The sequence below is a fragment of the Polypterus senegalus genome, chromosome 10 (assembly GCF_016835505.1).
Source record: "Polypterus senegalus isolate Bchr_013 chromosome 10, ASM1683550v1, whole genome shotgun sequence".
Taxonomy (NCBI): Eukaryota; Metazoa; Chordata; class Cladistia; order Polypteriformes; family Polypteridae; genus Polypterus; species Polypterus senegalus.
Window position 1 is genome coordinate 139,979,589 of NC_053163.1, and position 9,144 is coordinate 139,988,732.

General features: G+C 40.5%; 1 protein-coding gene across 5 annotated transcripts in view; it reads right to left on the reverse strand.

Annotated features, from left to right (window-relative positions):
• Nucleotides 1-8,035: 8,035 nt before the first annotated feature.
• tle2a (TLE family member 2, transcriptional corepressor a) overlaps nucleotides 8,036-9,144 on the reverse strand; it is a 127,791-nt gene continuing 126,682 nt past the window's right edge. For all 5 annotated transcript variants that reach the window (XM_039766869.1, XM_039766867.1, XM_039766868.1 and 2 more), the window contains one exon: nucleotides 8,036-9,144. This exon is cut by the window's right edge and continues 352 nt beyond it. The gene's annotated coding sequence lies outside the window, so the exon portion shown is untranslated.

Below are 9,144 nucleotides of genomic sequence, written 5' to 3' on the forward strand. Positions count from 1 at the left end.
CAGTCATACAGTAGATCCAATGGCGGCTTCTCTCTGGCAAAAATATAGCGTATCTAATGTGTAAATGGGAAAAAAAAGTAACGAGTCGAGTGTTGCCCAATGCAGCGGAGTAAGAGTAGCGTTTCTTCTTCACAAATGTACTCAAGTAAAAGGTATGGTGCAATAAAACTACTCTTAGAAGTACAATTTTTAAAAATAGGTACTCAAGTAAATGTAACAGAGTAAATGTAACTCGTTATTGCCCATCTCTGCTGGTTGCTACAGTTTTGAGAGAAGCCAGTGCCAGTGGGATTTCAGTCCCTTCAAGGACGACACTTCCTCATCCTGCTGACGTGTGGGCGCCCAGTGTATGCGCATCGCTATATCATAGGTGTCTTTGGTGGCTTATTCTTTGGTCAATAATGTGAAAGCGCCAGTGTGGACAGAGACAGCTTTTGTTTAAAAACGTAGTAATGCGGATGTATCCTTACCTGCCTGTGTTAATCAACAAGAGATACTGACTGAGAATGACTGACACGACACTCACGATTAGCGAGTGTCACTGCCTTACCTCGAAACTCCTGTCCTCCTTGTCTGGAGCACTTGAACGTCTGCTGAAATTTCTTTTCTCCGAGGATATCATTAGAATGCGTCTCTTCCAGAAACCTTCATCATTATCATCTAGTTGATGGGCCAAGAACACAGCGGAAACGCCATTGGCACAATTTTGCCAGAGGAGCGGCTGAAGGGATGTTCGGTTATCCATTCATACGGGGGTCCTGAGGGGCAGTAGGTAGCGTTTTTTTTTTTTTTTAATTCAATCATTAACTGTTTGGAGTGAGGGGGCATGCATTATTTATAGGTATAGAGTGGAAATAGAAAGTTCAAGGAAGTTCAGGTATAGAGCATTTACTAAAACTCAGAATGGGTTTCAAAAAAAGAATTTAATTTTTCAGCAATGAATTAGAAGTAACAAGTTTCTTTATGGGGAGGACAATGTCGATTCAGAATGTGGTGAGCAAAAAGCCTCCACTTGTACTTATGGTGACGATCAAGGCCCATAGCTGCAGAACTATGAGGACTTAACTAAAAGGGGCAACCGTGCAGCCACTCAGGGACCCCACCAAGTAAAACTAGCAGGTGTTAGCAATGCAGGAGCTGCACAAATAAAGAACTTCAAAACTTGACTTGTTATTTTGGAGAAAGTAAAGGATAGAACAGGCGAGCTGGTTGGGCTTAATGCCCGGTCATGGGGTCTCCACAGAAGAAGTCCATCTGCTTGAACTTCCATTACGTGTGATAAGTTGACTAATAGACGCAAGACAAAATTAAACACTTTGTGGTCCCATTCATCCATCAAAACTAAAGCGTTGGTTACTTAGATCCTTAGAGCAGGGGCCGCCAACTCTGGTCCTAGAAGACCACCGTGGCTGCAGGTTTTCATTTCAACCCTTTTCTTAATTAACTTCTTTTGAATTAATTTGAATTGACTTGCTCTTGAAGACGCAGACCCCTTAATTGTTATATTTTCCTTAATTAGAAGCCAAACAATAGTGAGATACAAAATGAGCCAAAACAACTGGTGTCCATCATACAATATCTGAAAATTAAGAACGATGAAGATCTCAGGAATGTTGATCTGCTCAGGTCCCCAAAACATTTTTTAACAGTGCTGCTCTTAGAGAAGAGAAAATCAACAATTTCAGAAATGTCTGCTAATGCACCACGAGAGCAGCAACAAGCCACAGAATTAAAGAATGGGATTAATTAACGACAAGAATCGAGACCTCCCAATTCAGAGGAACAATGAAGAAATTCTAGGAAACAAATCTTAAAAAAAACAATTAAATTAAAATGAATTCAGAAGAAGTTAATTAGTAGCACAATCAGGGCACTCATTAAAAACAAAAGGGCTAGAATGAAAACCCGCAGCCACGGTGGTCCTCCAGGACCAGAGTTGGACACCAAAAATCAACATCAAAGCCAGAAAAGGGGTCTGTAATACTAAAGGCCACAGCATTTAATGTGATATTTAAAAAACTTGGATGACAGGAAAGGCACTCTATAAACAAAATGTATTAAAGTATATAGTGCCAACCTTTTTATTCAATTGTGGCAAGAATGTCAAAGGCACAATATTTCCGGGGTGTTTGCATAGCAACGCCATAACAATGAATGCTCAAAATGGTGGTGTCAGGAAGAACAAAGATGGCACCTAAAAGGACAAAATATATAAAACCACTGGAAAATATTTGATTAAAAAACTGATGCCAAAATTGAGTTCTGTGACCCCGACAATCTAGATGTATAGAACACCAAGAGTTTGGTGTTTGGAATACGCTTACGTGTATTCATATAAATTGTGATTTGTACAGTTTGAAAGCTGCATACATGAGCAAAAGGCAAAATGTCTGGTTGGCACATCCCATGGCTGATGACGTTATCAGCCCTTGAAGGGTTTTTCCATTGATGTGTGCAGAGTAGGTGAACATCTACAAAATATGTGTTTTCGGTTGTTTTAGTGTGGATGGAAATGCTTCATTAACAACGTGAAAACAGCAGAGAGGTTGGAAATCACTTTCATTAAAAAAATGTTTTTAAATGAAAAATAGCAAAGATAGGGCACGAGGTAGAACATCAAAGTCTTTAGATAGAGAGAGATAGGAAGAGAGCAGTTAACGGAGGGACAGATAGTGAGATAAGGACACAAGGCTTTGGATCGACTAAAACAGAGAGGGACAGCTAGACAGGAAACGCAAGAGTGTTATACAGCCAGCGAGGAAACGCAAGAGCGTTATACAGTCAGCCAGCAAAGAAACACAAGAGCGTTATACAGCCAGAAGAACAAAGATGGCACCTAAAAAGGACAAAATATATAAAACCACTGGAAAATATTCGATCAAAAAACTGATGCCAAAATTGAGTTCTGTGACCCCGACAATCTAGATGTAGAGTAACTAGAGCGCCAAGAGATAAAGAATTTAAAATAAATCATAACGGCTTACTGGTGATTTTTTCATTTTGAGTTTATTACATAATTTGTGCTTCACATCACAATAGCCTTCTTGTATAATACGCTACCGTGGCTGTCCATTTGTCTGTCCAGGATTTTAAAATCACGTGTAGCTCGCAAACCATTTGACCTATTGACCTGAAATTTGGTACACGTATACTACACGACGTCTACTATCCGCTTTCAGGGTGATGATTGACCTCCAAGGTTATTCCTCCTTATATTTTATTGCAGAATCAACTCTTGGCAGCAGCCAGAAGGGCGGCCGTGTGGCGCATGTGTACCACCTTCGCTGTCACTTCCTCTACCTCTTCATATCTTAAGTCTTCAATATGCCTCCTGAATGATTTAAGTGCCAGCTTAAGTGAAAAATTTAAGAAAACGTCCTAAGTAATTGCAACACAAACCCTGGCAGTTTTAACGTGAAAAGATGCCAACAAAAGAAGAGAAGAAGCAGCAGACCACTATGATGAAGAAAGGAGCTGCTAAGGAAGCAGCAAGCACATCAACTTCTGAACAAACAAATGCTAAACGTACAGAGAAAGAGGATGAAAACTAGGAATGCTCAGGTCAAGTGTATTCGTGCAGTGCGCCATTACTGGTGGTCTTATAAATTCCGCTCGGACTCTGACCTGTGAGAAAACATGCAGGTAAGAATCCACAAGATGGCAGCACCACGGGTACTGGAGCAGCTCTGGATGGCGTTGTGGGGGGGACTGGAGAAGGATTAGAAGTCGGGGTGCAGAACTTGCAGAGATGGGGTCTCCCCCAGAGGAGGTTTCAGCACTTCATCGGGCGTCTCCCGAGACCACCAGCAGGAGTTAGACCTTCAGAAAAGGGCTGATAAAGCTGTGCGACTCAGGGCCCTTAACTGTGGCTTGTGTTTGTGTCTGCACTTCATCCACCACGTCTCTGGTGGTGCCAAAACACGTAATCTGTCAAGGAAGGAAGTCAAAGATACGATTGTATTCTGGTTTGCTCAGAGCAGAGGTTAATATATAAGCAGAACAATGAAATATCAATTAAAAAACGAATCTGATTTCGCAAGGCCAAATTTTACTACATCATAAGTATTGTCACTGCACTGTTTTCTGAAACCGAAAGGGAAAGTCAAGTGTCACTTGAGATATCATGGCCCACCTCAGAATCCTGAACCCTTGCTCATTAGTACAAGGTACAGAATGTATTTGGGTACAACCGCCATGAAATTTTAAGAGCAAAGATATGAGCCGAAATGATAAGATGAGGAGGACTTCAGCGCAACACATGCTTGCTGATTCCTTATCTTGACAGGTTTGAATTGATTTAACATGTGTACGACGTGAATGAAGTGGAGTAGGGTGATGTTTAACACGTGTGAACCTTTGTACAAAGGGTGGTCCGAGAGGGGAGAAGTGCCTGGCCTAGACGGCCTAGAAAGTATTTGCTCTGCGAGAGCTTGGCCACAGGTCAAATCGATCTGCGGACCCCCACTCGCATAGGCCCTGTCCACGCTACTATATTTCACTTTTCATCAACACGACCCTGAAGTATTCAGCCCATGAATAATGGATACTATTTGAAAATACTCTCCAGAGCGGTATACTTCCGAAAATGTGGACCCAGCTTTGTGGCGAGGATGAATAAAGACGCAGACTCTACTCACGTGCCGATTTGATTGTGCTTATTACGTAGCCCTTCCCCGATTGGATTATCATCATTACAACATTACCTCTCTGATTGGTCAACCTTTACAGAAGAAAACACAGTCAAACATAATGGACACAGAAGAGTTGCTTTCCATGGCGCCTATTGTGTTGCTTACGTGTATTCATATAAATTGTGATTTGTACAGTTTGAATGCTGCATACATAAGCAAAAGGCAAAATGTCTGGTTGGCACATCCCATGGCTGGTGGTGTTATCAGCCCTTGAAGGGTTTTTCCATTGATGTGTGCAGAGTAGGTGAACATCTACAAAATACAACGTGAAAACAGCAGAGAGGCTGGAAATCACTTTAGTTAAAAAAATGTTTTTAAATGAAAAATAGTAAAGATAGGGTATGAGGTAGAACATCAAAGTCTTTAGATAGAGAGAGATAGGAAGAGAGCAGTTAACGGAGGGACAGATAGTGAGATAAGGACACAAGGCTTTGGATCGACTAAAACAGAGAGGGACAGCTAGACAGGAAATGCAAGAGCGTTATACAGTCAGCCAGCGATGAAACGCAAGAGCGTTATACAGTCAGCCAGCGAGGAAACACAAGAGCGTTATACAGTCAGCCAGTCAGCGATGAAATGCAAGAGTGTTATACAGTCAGCCAGTCAGCGATGAAATGCAAGAGTGTTATACAGTCAGCCAGTCAGCGATGAAATGCAAGAGTGTTATACAGCCAGCCAGCGAGGAAACACAAGAGCGTTATACAGTCAGCGATGAAATGCAAGAGCGTTATACAGCCAGCCAGAAAACACAAGAGTGATATACAGCCAGAGAGGAAGCAAAAATTGTCAAATTGAGGGGTAGCTCGCTATTAAAGGCAAGTCTTTGAATAAAGGTATTGATAGCATACAAATAGGAGTATTAAACTGAAGACCGAATGAGGGATAGAAATGAAATAAGAAACAAATCATACATCTTTAAAGAGAGGAATAGATAGCAAGGTAAGAAACAGAAGTCTGTGTATAGTTGTGGCTAGATAGGAAAAGACTTTGAGGTAAATGAAATAAAAAATGGAAATCTTTGACTAGAGGGATAGATAAAGTGGGATAGCTATCTAGATAGGAAATGGAAGATTTTAGATAACTAGATAGGAAATGAAAGTTGTCAGGTAAATCAATAGGAAATGGAAATTAAAAATGTTTGAATAGAGGGATAAAAGCGAAATAGGAAAAGTCAATATTTAGATTACCAGATAGAAAACAAAAAAAGTCTGTAGATATTATGACAGAAAGCTGGTTAGAAGTCTTTATATAGAGGAATAAAAAGCAAGCGAAGAAATAAACGTCTTGAGAAAGCCTGATAAGATCAGGAAAAGTAAAGATGTCAGCACTAGAAGGGCAGAAGAGTCCATGTTATCGTGCACTTGGCAACATCTACTTATTGATGAGAAAACTGAACAATTTAGAAAGGAGAGAGAATTAAAGCTAACGTGGTCAGTTATTGGGCTGGGAAAAGGTACTGTGCAACCAAAGACAGAGAAGCTGTGGGTTATGTTAAGTGAGAAACACCATTGGAAGCCAAGATCACCAGGCTATGGTTGATCAAAAAACAAATATGCTAAAAATGGTCAGCAAAACACAGAAGTGAGACTAGTGAAGAAGTCGTCATCATCATCATGAGTATCACTAGCCTGGGCACTAGCAGTCTGAAGGAAGCTGTTAAAGCATAGAAGGAAATGGCCCATAAAGTTCATAAAGGCAGCCACAATTGAACAGATAATAAAGATAAACATAAGATAACCTCCCAACAGTAGCAGGGACTAACAACGAGATACTGAGCGATTTGGAAATCGTTAGAGAGAGAAGAGTTGCTGGCTGGGATTAAATAAATCTAACAAATCACCAGGACCAGATGATATTTATCCTTGAGTGCTTAAGAAGGTTAGTGAGTTTATATGTAAATCCATGACACACATTTTTAGAAAGTCACTACATGCTGGGGAAATTCTAAAGTACTGTAAAATATCATTATATAAAAAATTGACCGGGAAGATCAAAGTAACTAAATGCAAGAAAGCTGAACATGCATTAGAGAAACATTAATTGAAGAATTATTAAGGGAATGATCGAGCAGCGCATCACAACAGGTTTTATACCATACAGTCAGCCTGGGTTCAGACGAGGAAGGTCATGTTTTACTAACATGCTGGAAGCAACAAAAGGATACGATCAAAATTGAGTATATGATGGTATTTATCTGGATTTTCAGAAAGCAGTTGATAAGGTGCCACATGAAACGGCGGGTATCAAATCAAAAGAAATGTAGGCTGTGGGGTGTAGATGGGTGCAGAATTGGCTCAGGCACAGTGGAGGGTGATAATGAGAGGAACCTCATCAGAATTGGCTGATGTTAAGAGTGGTGACCAGCAGGGGGCAGTGCTATTTTTAATATATAGAAATGATTTAGATAGGAATATAAGTAAGAAGCTGGTTAAATTTGCAGATGATACCAAGATAGTTGGATTGGCAGATAACCTGGAATTCACTGGATTATCACAAAGGGACTTGGACAGCATACAGTGTTGGGCAGATTTGTGGAAGATGAAATCTAATATTAGTAAACAAAGCGTTACATGAAGGAAGTAAAAATGTTAGATTTGAATACACAATGGGCGGGCTTATACTTGAAGGACCTGGGGGTCATAGTGGACTGGCAGGGTTTAGAAGCCATTAAGAAGGCCAACAGAATGTCAGGTTATGTAGCGCCTTGATGTGTGGAGTACAAGTCACAGGAGGTTCTGCTCAAGCTTTATAACACACTGGTGAGGCCTCATCTGGAGTCCTGTGTGCAGTTTGGGTCTCCATGCTAAAAAAAGGACATAGCAGCACTAGAGAAGGTCCAGAGAAGAGCAGCAGGGCTGAATCCAGGAATGCAAGAGATGAGTTAGGAGTTAAAGATTGAAGGAGATGAAACTTTCAGTTCAAGCAAATGGAGCTTAAGTAGTAACATGACTGAAGTGTTTAAAATTATGAAGAGAATTAGCACATTGGATCGAGACAGTGACTTCAGTTCAACAAGAGTAAGGGGATACGGTTGTAAATTTAAGGGGTACATTTCACACAAATACAAGGCTATTCTTCACATATAAAACCAAAGACACATGGAATAAATGACCAAATAGTTTGGTGGACAGTAAGAACCTTCACAACTCAACTTGATGATATTTTGGAGGAATTAAGTGGATAGGATTGGCGAGCTTTGTTGGGGCGAATGGCCTGTTCTCATTAAAATGCTTGTAATGTTCTTTAGGCTGACATCTGAAAAGGAAAAGTAAGTGTTTAGGTAGCTAAACAGAAAATTAAAGTTTTTGAATAGAGAGAGTTAAATAAATAAATACATACATACATACGTATAAAATACTTTATTGGTCTGGACTGTGAATCCACCTCTGGATCAGTAAATCTCGTGAACCCTCCTTCCATCTTTCCCCCTCACCCAAACAAAATTTCAAACAATATGAAGCAAAGAAATAAAAAAAAAAATGCAAACTATTTACCCATATACATATACATATATATATACATATACATATATATATATATATATATATATATATTTTTAATTTCATATAAAACGTAGGAGCTCATTCCTCATCTAAAGGAGAGAAATAAATGCCCACAAATAGACTAATCAATAAAGAGGAAACACTGGTGTGAAACACTACAATTCGGTCATTTGATCTACAAAGCCAGTGATTGTAGTGAATGCTGAAACATGGACGAGAATAACAAAGGAAAAGCAACCCTGAATTATTTCTCTGCCCACTCACCCCAGTGACAGAGACACAGCTGGATAGGAGCCATAAAGAAAAGGACATTTCAGAAGGTCCGATCTCACATGCCCCCCGTGTTGACTTCCTTCATGCCTCTACTCTCTTGGCTCCACAAAAGCCAATGGATTACCCATCTCTGGAGCACACAAGGCCCGTCTTATTCAGGTCCCTTTTCTAGTGCACACAGATCCATCTTGTTGAGATAACAGGAGTGAACACTGGTAAAGGGAGTAACTGAAGTGGTGGGCCAGAAAGGTGCAAGAGAGACCGAACGTCAGGCCTTCTCAGCTACTTCTTCTCTCATGCCTGCGATGGGTTATATTATCCAAGAGACCAAGAAACATCCTGGGTGCGTGAGGACAAGCAAGGCATTTAACTGGAGATGTGCTCTACTTCTCTCTCCTGTCATTCGTCATTAAAAGTCCATCGTAACAAAAACATCCGCCTGCAATGCAAAGAAAAGACGCCACCGCAAGGAGACGAGAAGAATGCAATTTCAGACAATTCAGTGGGAAGTAAAGGCCGGCAGTGAGCCTCCAAATTATAAAGGTTCTGTGTATAAAGCAGTCCTCCTAGCATGGAAAGGTGTGGAGGGTGCATAGGATTATGGGAAACATTACAGTGGTCTGCTTGTGCCAAGTAAACCATCTGTCTTGTCAGATCCCCTCCAAGTTCCATTGTAT